Below are 23,007 nucleotides of genomic sequence, written 5' to 3'. Positions count from 1 at the left end.
GTGACAAGGAGCAAAGGCAAGATACTTCTTCCCTTTCTTTTTGGAGTGAATCTAGTTAAGACATTTAAGAAAATATTTCCCCTCTGTTTTAGTCAGTGTATATTAACAGTAAGCATAAGAAAGGGGGAAGATAAATATTCAGAATGGAAAGCAGATGGAAAATATAGGTCAATAAAAATGGCTGCATCTTTCCGAACACAATGAAACACACACATTCCTTTAAATCCATCTTCTCAAACCAAAACCTGAGTTGAACTTCTGGAATCTGAAGTTAATTTCCCACTACCCTCATCCTGCTCTTCTGGCTTGCAGTCCAGGCCAGGGAGAGAAGCAGAAGAATAGCAGAAGAAAACCAAGCCTGGATCATTCTCAAGAGCCACCAAGGTCTTGTCACCACCAATAAAGAGGAGTGCATAGTTAAAAGAGTATATGAGTCCTGAAAGCAGTAACTCTGAGTAAACCCCTTTCAAGATTGAGCCCCCACTCCTTCAGTGTTAATTGGAATAAGCAATTTTCATTACTCTGTGCAGAATTACTTATTTATCAGATTCCCAGATCTCATATTCCTGCAGATTATACAAGTATCTACAGCGCCTTCACTCAGAAGATAGTCCATGTTGTTATTGTTTTCTTCCTCTCCATATAAATGACTTCTACCTAATCATTGGTTCATAACAAAGAAAAACAAAATCTCTTTCTTTTACTCACCTCCTTGCTGTTCTGGGAGTTAAAGCTATTTTCATACCATGGTTATTTTCCCCTGAGATGTGCATGGATCTGATAACCAGGATGTCACAGACTTCACTATGGCTCAGTCGGGGGCCATTCTGCACTACTGGGTTTTTTGCTTTTGTTGAAGACAGTGGGCTTGCTTAATCCACCTTGTGTACTCAGTACATTGGCTTCTGCTACTCTTTTGACAGAATTCAGCTAGTCTAAGACACAAGCTAGCTGAAGTTTTTCAAAATAACTAGCAACTCTCAGAAAAACATGGAAAGGCAGAAATTCTGCAACTAAACAATTTTTTAATGAACTCCAGGGGTGTTTTAATGGATTTAATTAATTGGTATTTAAATGGATTTAATGATTGGCATTTAAAATGAGGCAGTGAACAGATAATCTAGAATGTCCTCTCCCCCTTTCATCTCTTTCTTAGTAACAAGGAGAAACTTCAAAAACTTCTGTTATTTACTTACATATTAGCACAGAACAAATATCTGAGAACTTCACACATCTGCTACTGTTTTCCCTTCCACACTCCATACTAAATGCATATTATTTTGAGAATTGTCATATTGACAAGAGATGCTGCATCATCCGGTGCTTAATGATAGACAGCAAATTTCCTAAAATGGCGAGTGCCATTGGCCAGCGAGAGGCCAATAAGTATGACATCCTTGTCATTAATCAGACAATCCCTAAAGAAGGTGTTCTTTGCTATGTTAGCAAGAGGACCGGTTTTGTTCTGATCTCCTGCTGCTCATTCTATCCCCAACAAAAACCCATTCTCAGTCACTGATGAGTGTGCAGTTCAGTAGAGAACTTCCAAAATAAGGGTTTAATTAATTGGGGTTAAATACTAAAGTAACTTGCGACTGTAAATGTGTGAGACTGGATCTGGAAAGGAAATAAAACTAATTAATCACAAAGTCTGTGTTGCTGCTATTCAGGGACTATATTGATTCAATGTTTGATAAAAAAAAAAAATAAAAAGGACATGGGGACTTGGGACTGGTAATTAATCCAGGATATTGGGAATTTTAGGTTATCAATGAACAAAATGAGGTGTGTGTTGGTCTGTACTATTTGAGAAATCTACTAACTGTCTTCTGGTGCTCTAGGAAGAGAGAGTTTGGGACTCAAAAGTGATGAAGCAGTTTCCTGATGGAGTAATTTATGGGAAAAGATTGAAAAGTCTCTGCTTTGCTCCAAAAAGTTTTAATAAGACCCAGCCACGAGGGTGATCAAATCAGGTCTCCAGTAGGACATCTGATACCTGAGTGGGGACTGTCATGTAGACCCTATTTATAACATGGTATTTTCTACTTCCTCTGTTGATCACAAATGGGACTATACTGCATGTGCAAATTACTCAATGCCTGGAGGCTGGAGAAAAATAACACGATAACTTCTGCATGGTAAAGGGATCAAAATTAGTTTCCTTGCTTTTCAAGGTTTTAGGAACCTGAGCCAGAGCTCTGAAATACATAGGGGCATGACGAGTTGGCTTCAGTAGCTACTGATCTGCCCTTTTGTGCCAATGCTTAAATATACATGACGGAATGACCAATCCTATATCAACATTCCTGGCAATACCATTATGTAGAAATAAGGTCTGAGCACTGCTGTATTTTCTGCTTCCAGACAGAAGGTAGGCAAATTTTGCTCAATAGTTAACGACATCGTTGATCTAAAAGCAGGTCTGCTATCTCATTGCAATTTAGGTGCCCTTCATCTTTTTGAGACAGTCTTTGTTCTCTTGGATATTACTGTGTCCCATGAGCTATTTGCAAACCCTACAATGATAAGGAGTACTGAGAGGAAAGAATGGAGTCAGCATCATTGGGTCTGCTGAGTAACAAACCGGAAGACATTTTGAATGTAAATCATGTTCTTACATTTGCAAACTACATAAAAAAGAAGGGGGGACAGGAGGAAGAAACTAGACCAGACAGATCAAGATCAAATTACCCAACATCTGAAGTCTTTGCTCATGCCAGTGGAATTTATATACAAATTAATTAAGTTGTCTGAAAAAGAGACACCAAACACTATACAGCAGCAAAATCTGGCAGTAGCGTACTTCTCTCCTTGTTAATTCTTGGAGCTTGAAGAATCTGGTTTCTGTTTCAATGCTTTCAAAGACAGTTTTTTATTTACCATATTTCACTGATAATTATTTCATGCAGCAACTTTTATACAAGTGGTTGCTGAATGATTATGCTCCAGAGGTCTATTAAATTTGATGAATGTATTTTGGTATTAACATTCTGTAGCATGTAAAACAGTTGCAAAAGGACAGATGGCCCCTTGTAATTACTGCTTCTGTTAATTATTTATATTTCTGTGCTGTCTAGAACTCCAAAAAGATGAGAAGATTGCTATGTGAGGTGCTGTTTATTTCCAGTGAAAGAGATGATCTCTGATGAAGGCAAAAGCAATTTGATTGGTAAGGAGAGAAAAGATTTATTTTCTGTTATCGTACAGATAAGATGTTGAGGAATAAAAATGAGAAGACCTTGGCTACATTTCTACTAGCAAACTAAACAGTACCAGGGATTCTCTCCTGGATCTGAGATGAAATGCATGTGCTTTTTGTGTCTGGCCCGTGCTGACTTTCAAATTATGCCCAGAAATTGTCTGGGAGAGTGCTAGCTGGCTCAGGAAAAAAGCAGTTTCAACAACTAGTCTAATGATTAAAAGTAGAGAAGGTTGAATTGTAGTGAGTCAGTGTTGTCTAATCTATGCATACAGCTGTAGCACCATTTTAGTACAGGATCTAATTGACACCACATTAACACCTGTTCACTGACAATCCCCATTTACATGTTCTCCGTCTAGGGGAAATACCATGAAAATACTTATCCCACCTTCTAAGGAAGTCAGGTCCTTACTGTTTTGTATTGGCAGAGGAGCTAATGCAACCAGACCCTCACCTTCTGTTTAGTGTTAGCAACAGCACTGAAATTAGTACATGCGTGTGCTCCTGAATATGAAAAGTTCCCAGATGCATGTTTGGTAAAGCAGGTTGAATATGTAAACTTCATTAAAAAAACATTTTTAAAAAGTTACATTTGGGAAAATGTATAGGCTCTATTGAGACACTGGAGATGGACCAAGTTATATTATCTGGCCTGTCTTCTACAATAGCTATATTCAAAATGTTTTAAGAAGTAATTTTTAGGGTCTCAACAAAAAGACCTCCTTTTAGCTTTTTCTTGGAGCTTGGATTAGTAATGGAGAGAATATCTTCAAGGACGGAGATTCCACATCCTCTGCAGGTACCTGTGCCAAGGTTGTGACCACCCTCATGGTAAAAAATAATTTCCTTATGTTGAGTTTGAATTCCCCATGTTGCAGCTAGTATCCACAGCCTCTCATCCTGTCACTGTGGACTTCTCTGAAAAGTCTCTTGGTCTTCTCGGTAGCCTCCAATCAGAGAGATGTAGCCAGCAATGGGATCACCCCTGAATATTTCTCTTTTTTCCCAGGCTGAACAAACTCAGTTTCCTCTTCTTCTTGTACATCTTGTTCTACTCCCCATCCATCCTGGGGGCTCATCTACACTGACTCCATCCAGTGAATCCATTTCCGCTTGACTCACTCCAGTGTGTCCATGTCTCTCTTGCACTGGGGAGCCCAAAAGAAGGACATGGTTCTCGAGATAGGTAACACAAGTTCTGACTAGAAGAAAAGGATCACTTCACCCAGACATGCTGGCTGAATTCTTGCTAATGCAGCCCAGGAGGATGTTGGCCTTCTTTATCACAAGGGCACATTGCTGGTCCATGGTCAACTTGTTGTCCACCAGCACCCCCAATTGCTCTTCTACAAAGCTGTTTTCCACATGGTTGGTCCCCAGTTGGTACTGGTGTATGGGGTTACTTTGTCTCAGGGGCAGGATTTTGCTTTTGCCTTTGTTGAACTTCATGAGGCTCTTGTCAGCCCATATCTCCAGCCTGACAAGGTCTCCTTGAATATTCTACAAAACTCTGGCACATCATCAAATTCACTAATAAAGGTGTTAAGCAGTAAATTTTGGCCCCCATATTGATCCCTAAGGGATGTCACCAGAAACCAGCCACCGGCTGGACTTAGCATTTCTGATCACTTGCTGTTTAGCATTTTTCCTTTTCCAGTTAGGTCATTTCTGTTCCGAATAAAGAAAAAATAAAAAGGAAAAATACATTTTTTGATAGTAGCATGACATATGTGAATAAAATTATCAAAAATATGTCCATAATAATTCGTGACAAGCTCTGGACTGATGTTAATGATGTTTATGTCAGATTCTGTTTCCAGTGCCTCTGCTGCTAGGTCAACCTTGGTTAATGATACATTGGGTAATTTTCCACTTATGATGATAAAACTTTTGAGTAAATCAATTACTTAATAATATTGACAATACTGGTATATTATAGCTGTTGTAGTACTTATTGCCAGTCTATAACTAGTTCTATAACTTCAGTCAACTCAGACTAAACTGAGTTGATTGAAGTAAGCTAAATAATAATCCACTAGGACAGTCCATTTCTGTGCCTGAATTCCTTTGAAGTTTGCTTTCAGTAAGAAAATAAATTCAATGTATTCAGGATCAGGATCTCAGAGCAGTTCTATAAATACAGAGCAGTATTGTTTCTGAACTTAACATTTCCTCATGTTGAACCAGAACATTGGGGTTTTTTTCGTTTCCCATTATTATCTCTATTTCAATGGTATAAGGAGACCATAAGAGAAAGACACCCCACTGAGCTATTGCATAACCTTAAGAAAATGATCTGTCCTTGTCTGGACAGAAGAGGGCTGATAACAAAAGCCCTTCCCAGGAAACATTCAGGCACATTCCCAAGTATATCATCAGGGTAAATATTGGCAATCCATAAAGTTAACTACATCTATGAATTATTTATAGTATCTAGGCTCTAAAGGGTGTGTATACAATTGTCTTCACTACCTTAAAAGCTCTGCCTGTGGTATAAATTACAACATAATTAAAAACTCAGTATAAAACTCTGGTGCAAATAAGTCTGTTTTTCTCCAACGAGAGCAGCTAAAAGCAGCCATGAGCAGTAGCAGTGGTGCTGCTGGTAGCGGGTCTCTTGTTAAGACACCATCACTTGATCATGCTTGATGCCATGATGTTCCCATTATATCTGTCCTCCCATCACTTCTCTGGGCCAGCACCAGAAAACTGCAAGCAGCAACCAAATAGTCCACTAATGTGAGCAAAAGATTTCATTTTAGCAAACTATCTGTTGTCCTGTGGCTTCTTTCCCCTCCTTTTGTTATTCATTGTCACTGAATTAAGACATTAGGGGGTGTCTTTTGGAATGGAACATCCAATTACAGCAATTTTTAAAGAAAGGATGAAGCAATATCAGCCACATCACGCTGCTGCCTGTGTGAACTCCTTTTAAGTGAATGCCATTACAGACCCCAAAGGGCACTTTCCTGTCTGTCTTGCCTCTTAACTCTTTTCCTCTCCTCTCCTTCCTTAGTGCTTTGTCACTTCTGTTTCATGCCACATTTCTTAGATTCCTTCTAGAAGCATTGTCTGTCCACGTAGAGAAATGCAGTCACTGTTTCCTGTACTATTAATTTTAATTCATCTTTAATGCTTACATAATTCCTTCCTTGAACTGTTTAGCCTGTCTATTTTCATTTGGATCAAAGACCTTCCCTAACTGCATTCCTGTAATTAATGACCCTGTTTCATTTTCTTTTGGCTGTGTAATGAACTTCTTTTTGCTGGAAAATGGAGACAACAGACCTCTAAAAGTAGGTGTCTTCATCTCTGTCTCTCAGACTGGCTCTCTTTATGCAGATTGACATTTAAAATGTATGTGTATGTGTGGTATGTACACACAAAGGGATAAACATAAACATATATTTCTAAAACGTAAGAGTGAAAATATTGCGTGAACACAGCAGGGTTAGAAATCCACCATACCAGAACCAAATCATTAGAGGTTTTTAAAAATAGCTGCTTTGCTTTTAAATTGTGGCTGATGTGACACCTTTACCCAATTTATAATTGGCTGGCCAGTAAGTGAAGCATTTGTATGAGTTGTCCCATTAGCCAGACCACAGGCTGTGGGCGTGATGAGCAGAGGGTACAGATGGTCACCTATGAGCTGTGCAGCCATGCGATGAAGAACATAAAACTAGAGCAAGGCCTGTCTCTGCGCTATCCTGGTTGCTTCCTAGACACTTTGGGGTTTTAAATCCAAGTACAGCATTGTGCAAAATGCATAAATAGGTATACCTTAGTCCTTTCTTAGGTCTGACCTAGTGAATTAAAAGTAACCAATTCTTTCAGACTTCAGTGGTTTTTTTTTTAACACCAGTACACTTGCTGGCTTGATTATTTTCAGGATTAGCCTTTCTGGCTATCTAACTCAAGTTACTGGAAATTCTCTGATGTTATGGAGAGTTTTGGGGTCCCCCAGTGGAAAAGATTTGTGAATTGAAGTAGGAAGAAAACTCAGCATCATGCACAAGGCAACCTCATTGCTTAGACACACTAGAGGTATGCTAGTAATAGAAGGAAGAGTAAAATCACAGTGGGAAATGCCACGCAGGAGGCTGGAAGAATATCAAGACAGCATTAGGCTGTGATCCATCTCCTTCACAGTATAGCATTAAAGGCTATCTTCTGTGTATACTTAATTGCTGAATTAGACTGAAGATAATAAAAACATATGCTTGCCCCCTTATGGAAATCAAGCCTCTTTCAGGTATACCAGTCTCAGCAATCAAACACTGAAGAGTCTGTCATCACCTGCACATGAATTTCAGAAAGATCGTGTCCATCTCTGTGAAGGATGAATTTGTTTGTAGTCGCTAAGAACGCAGAGTTCACCCACCTCTACAGGGGCAGTAAACATTGTGCCCACTTTTCACAGCCTGCACTGGACCACCAAATAAATGAGTTTACCCACTTCTTTCTTTAACACCACGCCAGCAAATGACATTTTCTTATTAACCAGTGTGTGGGGTTTACCTCTGCTGGAAGTATCTAGCTAACATATTACACAACACTGATATAAATTTATTACTTCAGAAATTAGTGCCAGTAGAATTCTGTGCAATGTTTAGACAAGGCAATGGAAGGGAAGGGCAGTTAAATAAGATGCTTAAGCCATTAAATGTTTACATTATAAATATTTATCTTTGGAAACTAGACACACTGCTATTCCCTGAATATCACCAGCTATTAATTGCATAATCTGTGATTGTAAACACACTTCTGTTGTTTCTGAAGCATTTTGGGCTTTAAAGGCTGAGAACAGTTGAAAAGCAGTCAAAATTTATTGCCAAATAGCTTGTTCACCAGACAGATTTCCTTAATAGCTTTTTCCTTGGAAGGATTTGAAATTGCACCATTTCATATCTTGAAGCAAGCGTCTCAGAGATGAATTGGAAACATTGAGGATGAAGGAGGCTCCAGTAAGTCTTCAGAAACTCACAGATGGGTGATCTTGCTGTAAAAATTTGCAAAGTACCCACATATGAGCCTAAGAATGCCTATTCCAAGCAAGACTAAATGTCCATTGTTAGCAGCGTCCTGCCACCAGCAGTGACTGCAAGCAAATGCATACTGTATAAAAGTATAAGAAAAAGCAAAGTAAATTATAATTAATTTCCCCACATGATGTGCTAGCCACCAGCAAGGGCTCTCCAGCAGCACTTCCATTCAGTATAAGCTATGCTGGCATCAATACAGACATCCTTTACCTTAATAATTTTGCAATGTTAGCCCAGTGGTCAGGCTGAATTCTTTCACTCCATTTTATAGTCTTTCCCTCCCTCAGTCTTTCTCTTTATTATGGTACGATTGGACCCCGGCTACACCAGGCTAAATTATGTCTCTCAAGCCACATGAATCCCAGCACAGAGGACTCCTGGCTTGGACTATGTAATAATGGATGCGGAACAGGCAACTAGGTCATGTGAAGTGCACTCTTGTATGCAACAGAGCACATCATGGATGTCTTTGCAGGCATCTTGCAGCATGTGGTGGATGGCCCTTCACAACTTTCTAAAATCAGTGCTCTGCCATGGCATTCTCCTGGCTGCAAGGCAAAGCTGGCAGTGGGCTGTTTTGCAGTACCAGCACAGATCAAGATCACAGAATCATAGAATCATTTAGTTTAGAAAAGACCTTTAAGATAATCAGGTCCAACCATTAACCTAACACTGCCAAATACACCACTAAACCATGTCCCTAAGCACCACATCTACGCGTCTTTGAAATACCTCTAGGGATGGAGACTCAACAACTTCCCTGGGCAGCCTGTTCCAGTGCTTGATAACCCTTTCGGTTAAGAAATTTTTCCTAATATCCAATCTAAATCTCCCCTGGCGCAGCTTGAGGCCATTTCCTCTCATCCTATTGCTTTCTACCTGGGAGAAGAGACCAACCCCCACCTCGCTACAACCTTTTAGGTAGTTGTAGAGACCAATAAGGTCTCCCTGACCCTCCTTTTCTCCAGGCTAAAAAAAAAAACATTTCCCTCAGCCGCTCCTCATAAGACGTGTGCTCTAGACCCTTCACCAGCTTCGTTGCTCTTCTTTGGATGTGATGACCACAGGCAGCTGCAACAGGGAGTCAGACACCAGGAGGGAAGTTCCACTCTGTGCTATAGGTATGAGAGTCACAAGTAAAGTAAGGGGTGGGTGCAAAATAATGGGGACAAGAGCTTAAAGTGAGGGCCAAATCCTCAGCTCATGCTCAGCACCAGCTTGGCAGGTCTGTGGAGGGAGAGGGGAGAAAGCCAAGTGTCAGACTGATCCATCTTCTCTCTGATAGTGGGATCCCCACATTCCTTCACTTGTATCCTTAGCCAGTTCACTTTCCTAATTTCCATGACTTCCAGAGGGCAATTATACCTTTAAATGACCTCTCAGCTGGAAAAGAAACATGTAGCATTCAAGTTAATCAGTCAAATCTCAGCTGTGTAATTCTGTATACAGCAGTCAAGTCCATGCAAGCTATGTAAGTTGACAGCACCTGGAAAACAGACTCTTCCCTCTCCTAGCCTCTAATTGGTGCTTTCTCAGCTGCATCTCCTCCCCTCCCTAAAGCAATTCCCCTTTTAATTAATATTTTACTTGCAACTGATTTGTTTGTAGAGGTGACAATGTATGCATCTATGTTTCTGTGTCTGCTTATTAGAGAAATGCAATGTCAGTGGAGTAGCGATATGCATTGTTTAGAGCTGGCTAAGTAAACAAGCTGTATTTTGTAAAAAAAAAAAAAACACTTTCACGTTCACAGAAATGCTTCTCATCATTCTGTTTGAACCTCTTTGTCCTTCACCTTTATTGATGAAAAAAAAATTATCATCAGTTTCTAATCAAAAGGGTTTTTTGAAAACAAAACCAAAAAGTTTAATTTCCAAAGCCTCTAAAATGTTATCATTTGATGTTTTGAAGCTTTTTCTTCCACTTAATTTTTGAAACAAATTTTCGTCAAAATCAATGGTGCTTTGTGGAAAATATTGAAAGCATTGACTAAAGTTTCTGGAAAATATCAATGAGTAAGTACAATCACATTAAGCGTCTTGGAAGAAATAACTGACTAAAAATGTGTGTGCAGCATTCCCATAAAAAACAAATCTGTTGCTGCCTGCTGTTAAGATCTGGTGGGTAGCTTTGCAGATAGCAATGGTTCCTGCAGTTTTCTTTCCTCTGTAGCATGCTGCACAGCTCTTTACTTAGTGCTAAATTTGCCTATAATGATCACGCTAGTATATAATTGCTATTCATGTGCACTCTCTATGCATTGTCATCACTCCTAAGTATTGAATAACATCTCTTAGGGTAAGGAATAAAGTAGAAGGAATAAAATTGTGCTGTCATTTGGAAGTATGCCGTGGTTCACATGAATATTACTTGGTGCTGCCAGAAAATCTGGAAGTTGAACTTTATTCCTACTCCCGCTCTCTACACTGAATCGATTTCTCACAAGTCTTGTCCTCGAGTTTTTCATTGCCAATTTTTGAAATCATTAGAATGATTTTGGCATTGCTTCCAGGACAAGGTCAATAAAACTTCAAGGTCTTACTCTGAAAGCTTCTTGGGGCTGTGAAGGCTGTGTTTAGCCTATGTGCCGTGTTTCTATGCAATGTTAAAAGAACATCACATCAGCTAGCTGAAATCTCATATTTCCTTATAGAAGGGCACACAGTACTATTGGAAACTGCTACTCCTACTAAAGGTATATGAGACCTGTTTCTACACTGAAATCCAAGCTAAAAATATACACGGCACTAACTGTTGCCCCACTTTCAAAAGGAATACACATTTGTGCTTTATTGAGGCTGAAATCAGTCCCTCGGATGGTTATGAAATATTATAGGTATTTAGATTTCATTAGATAAGCATTTTGAAATTTCAGAATTTTTGATCTTGCTCAAAATATTAAGAAATTGCTGTTAAAAAATTGTTTTGAAAAATGAGGATACAGAATCCACTATGAAATGAAATTTCTAATTTCTTTTCATTCTTGCTGACCTTTATGAAAAAGACCAATTTTGCAAATCCTTGTGTGGCAACTTTCTGCATTCAAGAAGCGGGAGTCTTCTTCTTGTTTCTTTATCCAGCTGGCCGGCATCCAGCCTGGGTTAGTTTTCCAGCACAGCTAGTACAGAAGGACTGATAGGTGCAAAGACCACTACGTTCCTCCCCAAAGGTATGTCAGACAGGGAGGTTGAATTATTCTCTTGCATTGCCTGCAGAAGGAACGAGGATGGCCAGCTTGGAGTTCACACCTAATTTTTAAACATCCAAAATTCAGAGGGATGAATGTCACTTAGAGAACCCAAATGAATTGGAATACCTCTATGAGTAAAAATTAACCTAGACAAAGGGTTGCAGTATTAAATCTACTCTATCTATATTTTCACCATCAAAACAAAACAAAAAAAGCCTAAGTTATCTTGAAGTTGGGGTCATAGATAAAACAGCATGGTATATAATAAAGGACTGTCTTGTTCCCACTTGCTAGAACTGATTCTGATACAAAGGGGTTGCAGGAGAGAAAAGAAATATCAGACGTCAAAAGGATTCTCATTTTCAAGTGTGAGGAAGAAAGAAACAAGTCAGGATAAAACATGACATATCTCAGAGATTTCAATTGTATAGCAAGAGGAGGAGAAGTCTATCTTTTCATCTCCTGAAAGGAGTTTGATTCTTTCTTTCTTTTTAGCAAAAACTGGCAAATCTTTTTCAATCTGACATCAGATATGCTCTCTGATTAAACTGGGTTTTGGAGTTTGTTATTAATCTGTTCTGGGAAACTATCTTACATATGCAGCATATATTAGAAATGTCAGAATACCATCTGTGAGCAGAAAAGGAAGAACAACATAGACACTGAAAAGAAATATCTGGGGTTTTTAAATTAATATGGCAATACTCTGATTTTTAAAATTCAAAATAAGCATGAGTGTCAGAGATAAAGGAGATGTTGCACCTCATAAGTGAATGCTTTGTACAATCAGCAACTTTACAAAGAGGTTTACGGTATTTTTTATCATCTTAAGTTTTACATCAACATTAAAACAAATACCCTGAACTCCCATTAAAAATTCATGAACTAACTTGTTACCCAGTCCTCCCAACTTTAACATATGTCTGGTTTTTGAAAACTTGATTCACGATGCTAATTTGATAGTCATTCTGCACATCTGATGTATTCTGATAATTTTTGGAATTAGAATATAAACTGCATCTTCACTATAGACCAAATCTTCAGACTGTAGATGTCCAGGAGAGGCCTCAGGAGTGGTTACATCCAGGGATCTGTGAGACTCATTAATCTGATTTCTTCATTACTGGGCATCTAGAGAAGAGAATTCAGCTTTATGTCTATAGTCATGTGGTCTTCAGCCTAAGGTAGCCAAAGTCCCTAAAAAATTAAAAACAGAGAAAAAAATAGTTAATTCCATGCTATTAGGCAATTCTGTCCATCCACAGAAAACTGCAGATCAATATCAAATTTCAAGGCTGAAAATTATCTTCATTTCAAACCACTGCAAAGGATGGGTAAGTACTGAAACAGTCAGTGAAGGGAAATAAAAACAGTTTTACAAGGTATTCAAAATATTTTGTTTGAGTTTGACTTTCATGTAGTACAAGTGAAAAATCTGAATTAGTCATTTTGAAATGAAGCAATAAACATTTTGTCATTCTGAAAATGCCAACCTAGGGCACAATGATTTGATGTTGCCATGCCTTCTTTACTGAGTGAAATCCAAAAGAAATCAGACTTATTTCATTATTTTTATTTTTCTTTATGCCATTTAGTTCCCCTGAGGTTTCTTTAAGTCCTTCTGTACTGCAGAGTCTCTTCAAAGGAGAAATTCAGGATTGGATAGCTTCTGGAAAGAGACTCTATCAACTGACCTGCATCATTGTCAATGTGTACAGCACAATGTTATTCAAGAGAGCAATGGGCTAAGTCAAAACTATAGCATTTGGGCAGCATCATTAGTTTATGAAATCTGAAAATCTGTCTAAAAAGTCCATCTAATACATCTGCTGCAGAATATAGGAAAAATCCACATTCTTAAATAAAACCAGCTAAAAAAGATGCATACGCATATAACAATGGGGACTACAATCCTCCAGTCAATGCTAGCTTGTTTGTCTTCCTTTTTATGGAAGAGGAATGCTGTTTACAGTGCTGTTCGCCCTAGTAAAAATCCCAACACACACAAGAGCTTTGTCTTTATTGGTCTTTGCTGCTGCAGCCATCTCTGTTGGTTTCTTTTTGTCCTTATCAGTGTTAATGGTAAAGATCATTGCAAAGTACAACAGAAAAAGAAAATATTATTATACAGTGCTTGGCATAGTGTAAGTCTCATATTGGTTGGTACTCCTAACTATGACTAGAATTAATGCTATGTTTACACAGAAAAGAATCAGGCATACATTAAATAAAAACACTGCAAATACAATCAATTAAACTGGATTTCAGTTCAACCACCCAGCTGGAAAATACTTCACATAAGGAATGGAAATAGGGTCACAATTAATATAAGCCACAGCATAAGTAATAAGGTTGTATATTCAGATCGTTTATGTCAGTTGAATCTCTTCTAGTTCTAATATTGTGTGATTGTCAGAGTGGCAGGTGAACTGGATGTAGAATAATGTCATTGTGAAACATGCAGTTTAACTCACTTGCTGGCCAGTTTATGGTTTGTCTGCTGTGTCCTTGACCTATCCCTTCATTTTTATAAAAAGTCTTGAAACCAACGTGTTTTAGCTGAAAAGTCCAAAGGGGTTATATAGTGGGACTTGCACCTTTTTTTTAAACAGTATTTTTTTTTTTCACTGTACATTGTGATCCAAAAATATAAAGTAACACTTTCAAGAACGTCTATATCAAATATAATTTTGCAGCTTTATCTGATTCAGATGAAAACTCATTTATCCAAAACAATGTATTGCTGGAAGCTTTCAGTAGCCTTGCCTGTATTTTTTGCACTAAAAACAATGCCACTTGCTATTAATGCTATTAATTACTGCTACATATGTAGTAAATAAAATATTTAAGTTGCCTTTACATTATTCCACTTTCAGAATATTATTTATAATTAAATGGAATTGAGTTGACTGTCATTTTACTATGATATAACACAATAAGACGTAATATCTTATTAATATTAAAAAGTATATTTAAATCATATAGGAGTTTCCATGAAAGGAGCAGAAGACTGCTTGCTTTCCAAATTATTTTGAACCCAAATTGGGTTAAAAAATACAAATTCTGAAACTTTTTAAGGAATGAATGTTTAAAAATAATATAACGACGTCAATACTTGTTCTTCAATAAAAATAGTTCATCTACCAAGCCTGAATATATAGTACAAGGTTGGCTGGGCTGTTGTTCAAAGGATTTCTTATTCCAGATACATTTACCTGTAGTTTTTATTGAGATTTGGGAAGAATAAGGCTGCGTGGAAGAGTTACACCTCACATATCCAAATTTCTTTCAGAAGTATTTCAGTTTGCTTTACAGTGCTGCTGCATATTTTTATTAAGAAATAGCTCCATGTCATCATAATTTTAAACTTATATAGGCTTTTGAAGGAAAGCTTATATCTATGCACCGCACCTGACTTTGGATTTGGTGCTCTGCAAACTTGATTGCTGGATCTGAATGACGTTTCTGCTGTCATTCACTGTGGTTTAATGTTGTCAGATCATGCGACATTCCCCCCGTTGACATTCATGCTGCATAAACAGCCCACAATTATCAAAATGAAAGGCTGTTATTGCCGCAAGAAGAATGCAGCCCTACCCCAGAGTGTGCAAAATGATGGGTTGCAATCACCAGCCTCGGATAAGCGTTCCTGAACAGCCCCTTTTGACGGAAGTTCGGGTCTGAGTTTCAGAGCCCTATTCAGTGTGGTAATACACATAATTGATGCCTTTTCATCCTCCTTTGTTCAAATCTCCAGTCAGCTTAATTAAGATCTTGTGAGGGGGTAATGAAGTAAACATTTCAACGAAAGTCTGCATTAGTCTGATGGCAGATGCCTGCAATTAAAATACTGTAGCTACATTACGGCACATATATTCCACGTTGCTTTCAGATCTGTTCAGAACTTCCCAGATGAGAGTTTGTGGGTTTTTTTCTGGGTGGGATGATACCAGCCTGAGCCCTGAACCAGGACCCACACAAAGACCAAGGGAACTCAAATGGGACGTGGACTAGATCCATATAGAACTTGGGCTCACCTTTGCTTTTCTTTCTGTGGAAAGAACTTTGACTGTAGTGATATACGTTAGAAAAATTGTGTAAAGCTATCTGAGTATTCATTTTAGTTGCTGAAATTTAGTCAGGGTCAGATTTAAGAAGGATAGGGGGAAAAGGATGAGAGAAAAAAGAGGAGTGACCAAATGGAAGAAAGGATGTGGTAGCTAACTTAGCTCCTTTGCCAAAACAGACACTGGCATGTCATGAGAGCTTTGAAAGATTAGTAATATACACATACCAGACTGTGCCTTCGAGTTCAGGACCAGGGTGGGTCAAGATATTCCCTTTGGTGTGGAACACCCTAACTTTCATTAAAAGGCTCTTGACTGCTGTATTGAAAGGTTCTTGACCTGAATCCTTTATCTCAGACTGCCTCCCCTCATAGTCAAGTAGGGACTTCCAGCCTTGCAATTGCTCCGAGTTACGTTGACCATCTGCTTTAGGGGAGAGCAAACAGTTCCCGTGCGGTATCTTTACGACACCTAGGATAGAAGTATCTCCTGTTAAAGTAGCCATCTGCATGTATCAGAGAGCAGCAGGCAGTGAGCTCATTTGCTTCGGCCATTAAAAGGCAGACCACCAGTGGGGGTGGGAGAGTTTCCCTGGCAGGTTTTATTACACTGACAGAGCTATGAAAGACATTTGAGCTCTTGGAAGCTGAAACAACACAGTCCAGTAGCAGAGGGGCTGATAGTAAACAAGAAGATGTCAGAGTAATCTGGCAGACAAACTAAGTGTAGCAGAAAGGCAAATGAATCAAAGGGATTTGACTTGTAGGTATTAGTATTACTGCAGAGAAAAAAGAAGCAGCACACGTAAAGGCGGGACAAGAAATTATAAAGAGATGGCTTTGACATGAAATTTCTTGCACAGAAGTGACCCTTAATTTATGGGGTTTTTTTCATTGGTTTACCCAAACAGAACACCCAAGTCAAAAAAGAAAGGAAGGAAAAAAATCACAGCAGTCTGTTCATTCCCCCCCAGTTCTCTTTTTTCAGGGGTCAGTAATAGAAAACCTTTTTGGGAAAACCACCATCACTGCTAGCCTGCAGATCTAACACAGCAGATCCAATACAGATGCATATCTTGGTACTTACATTTTGGTCTCATTAGAGAAACACATTTGTGCTGCATCTTCATTTTTATCCCAGATGATGGAAATGGAAGGGGGCAGGGATAGACAAGAGCAAAAGAAATAAATAGAATGTCTGTCTTCTTCCATTTTCTTCTTACCCACTGCCCAATTAGTACTCTTACTGTGTCATCCTTGTATCATTGACTGTGATTTCCATTACAGCAGAAAGTCCTTCATTACTGCTAGCTGCCAAAGCTTCTTAATGATGGAATTACCATTCACAACTGTTTTGGCAAACACAGAAAAAAAAATCTGGCAAATCCTCTTATCACCTGGTTACTGATAACAATCTAACCTCTGCAAGCCAATTCCAAGCATCCATTCACCTCCATAGTCTCTTTTCTTGCAAGAGAAACCAGTTTGCTGCAGCCTGAGCTGGAGAGGACATAGATATCAATAAGCAGACTGCAGCCAGTTGGGAGCTCACTCACCCCATGCTGCTTTCCTGCAGTACTCCCAGATGTTTGGGTGAAAGCTCTCTGGGAAACATTTCACGTTATTAGTACTAAAAGGAATGAATTACAGAAAGCAGAGATTCAAGAGACCTATTAGGGCTCCAAGGCACTGCATGTTGCTCTCAGGAGTCTATTTTATAGTGCTTTGTCCAGTGTAGTTCTCATTTTGCCAAGGGGAGGTATGGGATCCAGAGGGAAATGTTTCTGAAAGAGAGCTATAACTATCTACAGTAATGTAGGAACTCAGCAGTTAACAAAAGGAAAGAAGATTGCCTTTGTTGTTGTGCTACCACGTTACCCAAAACAAGGCAGCCCTGCTGCCACTGGCATAAGTAGGCATTACTTTATATTGCTAGGAAAGCTAGAAAAAACACTTGGAAAAGTGGGTGTGTTGTAACAAGAGCCTGGGTAAAGTGAAAATAAATGTGTACTGGAAGAATTACAGCAAAGTAATGGAATAGGGCTTTCACGTAAATAAAAGTCAACTCTACTTCACACCAAAGAGTGTAGTGAGTGTGAAAAATTAGCTCCAGGAGACTAAACTACTGCTACAGCCTGCATGTAATATGTGCAACAAGGTCAATATGTGACAGCTTTTGCTGTTGGAATAAATATACGTTAAATAATTATTCTTATTGTGTTCTGGAATGTGGCACTTTGAGACCAGAGGTGCATCAGTGTTTCCAGATATTCATTTCACAGGAGGTTTTACAGATTGGCATATTCTGTACCTTAAAGTTTACACAATGAAAAAATACGGTAGCAGAGAAAGCACTTTTTTTTTTCTTTTCACTATCGTCATTTAAAATTGCTTATCCATAAATCTGCCAAATTATGTCTGTGCTTTAAAAATCACATATCAACAGCAAGTGACAGTCTTCTTCCTTATCAGCATAATATGTCTCCTCATTTCAGATTTTAGAAGGACTAAATAGCAACACATCAAGACATCAATTCAAAACAAAAACTGTTGCTGAGTTTTGAGGCATCTGTTTCAAACTTGACTTTTAAAAATGTGACTTTTCAGAATATTTGCTTTATGCCACTTTTTTTCTGTCACAAATTAATGGCTAACAATATGTTTCACAGAAATACAGTCCAGGAATTTCCATTGTACCATCCCTTATAATTGCTTATGTTTCCAAGCATTGTTCAGATTTGCTTCTGGTGACTAGTGAAAGCCCTGATGTATACTAATTAATTGCATATGTTATCTGAACTGTCCAAGTATTAAAAGTGTTTGCATCTGAGAAAGATGGGGATAAAATCTAGCGATAGAGTGAACCAGCACAAACCTCTTGCTCGATCGCCACATTCAGGGAATAAATAATTTCTCTCAAAAGATCCTAGTCTTAATTAAAGTCTTTCCAATGGTAGTACCTTCAGCTACATGTCCCAGTAAGCTACCTCTGCATTTACCTATCCTTATTACACAAGGTACAAGTGCGGATTATGTGAAGGTCAACTTTCTTTACCTTCAATTTTCTGCCCATGGTTCCTGTTAAGCTATTGTTCATAAATTTGAAAACCTCATTGCTGCCACACATCTGTATGTATAAATAGCTGCACATAGAATTCACTCACCTCTTAACTTTCTTTTTCAATAAAGTGAATAAGATAAACTCCATGGAGGTTACACTGTAAGGCTGGTTTCCAACACTGGATCGTCCCCTGAATTCTCTCTAGTATTATTTCCACATCTTAATATAGGTGTCCCACAACTAGAAATAGCTTTTAACAGTCTTATCAAAGCCTTATCCATGGGAAAGGTCACTTTCTTATGCCTGACATCTAGCTTTTTGCAGGTTGAACACAACAGACCCCAAAATCTTTGAGTCCTCAGCAAGTATCCACATGCCATGATAAAGCCTGTCTTCTTCTTTCCCTGTTGTATTACTTTTGTTTATCTGCACTGAAGTGTTAAATGTCTACGTTTCTACCGTAGGCAATGAAGATCCAGTCAATACAGCCAATCGGGTCTAGAAAGATATTCAGTTGATCAAATGCAGATTTACTGTGGGGAAGGCTGAATTCTCTGGACTTGAAACCAAGCCATCCAAACCATCCTAATAAATAATAAATTACTGCCAACATTTGCTGCTCTGTCAGTCATCGCATCATCAGTAAGCCTTGCCATAAAGCATTCATATTTCCTAAATTATTGATAAAAATATTAAATGCAATTGAACAATTATCTAAGAAGCCACACAGGTAATAGCTAATAAATAACACTTGTTTGAGATCTAGCACTGAGCCAGTTTTTAACCCATTTAATACCTGACTAGTTTAAGGATTTTCCATCAAAACAATACTAAATCTAGAGCTTTTCTAGTCAAAGGAAATTTATTTCTATCCTATTTCTTTTACCAATCATATATATAATCCCAGCCAAAAAAAAGAATATGTATATTTTTACAAGATGTTCTCTGACACCATGCTAACTGTCATTCATATATTTAACTTCTAATTTTTGTTGTTAGAACTTTAAGTGAACTATTAACCACTTATGGTAGGAATTACATCAAACTAATGGCTCAGAATTCCCTGAGAATATTCCAAGGTATTTAAAATCTTTTAGCATTTAGAATCTCTTAAGTTTTCAAAGATGTCTACAATGGTTCATTAAAATCTTTCCTCACTTAAAACTGTGACTGCAAGTTAGAAAGACTAGTTGACTGGGAAATGTTTTAATGTCAGAAGATAATATTCTCTGAAAGATGGCCTAAACTTTGCTCAAGCAGTATTGAAAAGAAAACATGTTGTTGTAGTCTTCCAAGGAGAAATTAAGGGAAGAAAAAGAAAAAAAAAATATATATAACAGCATTATATTGGGTTTCCTGCTTTATGTTTTTTTAAATATTTCAACTTACAGGTTCTTTGCAGAAAACTTAAGGGATGGGATTCAGCCCAGATAAACTCAGTGACCCTATGTATGCATTCAGGCCCCCAGGTATGAGCAAGGTGTTTGGTACCCGATGAGACTCTGTGGGGATTGAAGGCTGGGTTCAGCTACCCGAACACTGACTCCTCCCGTTCTGTTTTCAGGCATTTGTGCCTCCCATTAGTAAGAACTGAGAGAATAATATTGCTATAAATTTAGGGGCAGCTTTTTAAAGCTGTTTAGAACCCTAAGTTGCTGACTGGTGCCTGGAGAGCTTTCTGAAGCATACTAGAAATGCCAGTCAATGATTATGTGTTTCTGTACACATCTACCTACCTGACAAATCTGGTCCTTGACCCTTCTTTGAACCATATGATCTAGGTGTTTTTAATAAAGGAATGCACTAGTTTTACAGCTGCTATCACCATTTCAAAGATATGTGCATACATTAAAATTATAATGGCAAATGTAAATTTATTATTGTAACATAAATCCATTACTCTGTTAATTATTCCAGGCATATTGTGTGCACAGAATAATATTCCGTACAACAGCTAATATTCATTTGGCCTTTTGGGTCATTCAGCATATAAATTCTTCATGCTTAAAAATTGTGCTGCCTTCTGCTGTGGCATTCATGCAATAACTCACAGGTCTAACCTTCAATTTCAAGTGATGCTAGCAAGCCTTTTTGTTTTCCATTGATCCTCCAAGCTATTCCTATCCTACTAAGTAAAAAGATTAAGGACATTTCTCTGAGGCCTAATGACATGGTTTGACTGATGCTTGTGTATCTGAACTCTCTTTTCCCTGAAACAAAGTGTCTAAATTCAAAGTACCAGTGGGAATAATTTCTGAGAAATGTGGTCCCCAAACAGTGCCAGACCACTGTCCAGGGCTGTGCTAATCTGCACACACCAAAAGCATGCCAGGAGCTGTGCTAAGCATTACACACTATGGGCATTTAGAGGTTGGCACCTGAGCCAGTATCCTGACACCAGTTTGTTCCCTGGCTGATCTTAGCTGCAGTTTATACACCACTGGGGCTCTAACATGACTGGTAACAAAGCAAGGTAATAAAGAAACTACCTGTGGGCAAAGAACAATGTCTCAGGGATCAGAAAATTCCTTATCCCCACAGTTGTCTTATGGAAATCACCAATACCAACGTCAAGATATTCCACTCTTTGGACAAGCAGGTTGACCATCCTGAAGGATCCCAGGACCAATGTTTTCCTCTCCAGGGTTCAGAAGGGAGGGTAAGCCCACCCAGCATCCACAGAATTACCTGGCAAGAGCTGGAAATGATCTTGTGGGTGCTGATTTAGTTGACGCTTTAATTGCTCTGAAGGCAGGAGAAGATATGCTTACAGTAGTTTTATATATAGCTTGAGGTCAGATATACCCTTGGAGTGTACAGCTTAATTCTAATGTTGAGCTGTATAGGACAGAGAATGATACAGCATATGTACTTGTGGGTTATCCTTGGCCAGCAGCTAGGCACCCACACAGCTGTTCACTCACTCCCCCATGCAGCAGGATGAGAGAGAGAACTGGGAAAGCAAAATAAAACAATTGGTGGGTTGAGAGAAAGACAGTTTATTAAGTGAAGGGGGGAAAGAAAAAAAAGAAGAAAAAAAAAAAAAAAGAAGTGATGCAAAGGCAATCACTCACCACCTCCCACAAGCAGACCAATGCCCTGCCAGTCTCTGAGCAATGGCTCCTTGGAAAGAAAAAACATCCCCATCACCATCTTTTATGGCTGAGCATGACGTTATACAGCATGGAATATCCCTTTGGCCAACTCAGGTCAGTTGTGCCCCTTCCTCAACCCCTTCCCAATTTCTTGCCCAGTCCCAGCCTACTCACTGTAGTGTGGGAAAAAGAGAAAGCCTTGACTCTGTGCAAGCATTGTTCAGCCATAGCTAAGACATGGGTGTGTTATTAACACTGTTTTAGACACAGCTCCAAAATACAGCACCATATGGGCTGCTACAAAGAAGGTTAACTCCATCTCAGCCAGACCCAGTAGAGAAGTACTCTACACAAAGGTCTGCTGCTTCATGCCAAGCAGTGTTAGGTCTCTTTCCCAAAGACTGTACATCTTAGGAAAGCTGTATTCTTTTACAAAGAGAAATGCATTTCCACTACTGTAGAAAGTAATGGAGATAAAGAAGGTTTTGAGAAAGACAAAGTCAAAAAGCCCACAAAATTAAGTACCTTAGATTTAGAGTATCTAAAGTCCAGATAGAATCTGGTTTTGATAAGATTTTAAAGTGAAAGATGTAGGTGGAGGAAGAAAATACAGTAGATGTGGACCTTTATGTCCAATGCTATCATTTAGAGCTGAAAACAGGAGGAAAGAGGACTTGGGACCTTATTCAAAAATCAGATCACATGCTTTTACATGCTGCTTCAGCTTCAGTCTGTCTGTATTTCCCAGAAGAAGTGTTTGAAGGAAAGAGAGTTATTACTTTGGGGTGTCTAGTTCAGATATCCCAGATATGTTTGGTTACATTGGGGAAACCGAAATCACCTGAATTAGACATCTTCTTTCCTTCTATAGCCAATGAAGAGCTAAATGCTGCCAGAAGAATATCCTGAAGACCATGCAGCTACCCAAAAAGGAGGCTGCAGGCAAGGGTTGTATCTCAGCTCCTGCCCCTCTCTGGACACAGTTAGCTCCTTTTACTGAGGATACAGGATGTGCAAAGCACAATTCCCACCTGCAGTGAGGTAAACACCAGAACAGGGCTTGTCCTCTGCTGCTGCTGGGGCCCACAGTATATATAACTGCCCAGTGGTCAGTTTCTGCTGCAGTCCCATTTTAAGTGCTAATGTCAACAGGCTTGATCTTGCTCTTGCTGTAGTACCTCAGTCTCTGACCATAAAAATCCAAAAGTGTCCACATAAGTACTTCACAGACATGTACTGAGGATGGTGTGATAATCAGGGCAGTTTAGGTCCCATAGATAGATTATCATTATTTAATTTACTAAAGAAGAATAAAGGCAATATTGCTGGTTACAGAGATGTTACAGCC

This window comes from Nipponia nippon, unplaced genomic scaffold (genome assembly GCF_047370975.1).
Source record: "Nipponia nippon isolate SJK-2023a ecotype South Korea unplaced genomic scaffold, ASM4737097v1 scaffold_4, whole genome shotgun sequence".
Classification (NCBI taxonomy): domain Eukaryota; kingdom Metazoa; phylum Chordata; class Aves; order Pelecaniformes; family Threskiornithidae; genus Nipponia; species Nipponia nippon.
Note: the sequence above shows the minus strand (reverse complement) of the source record.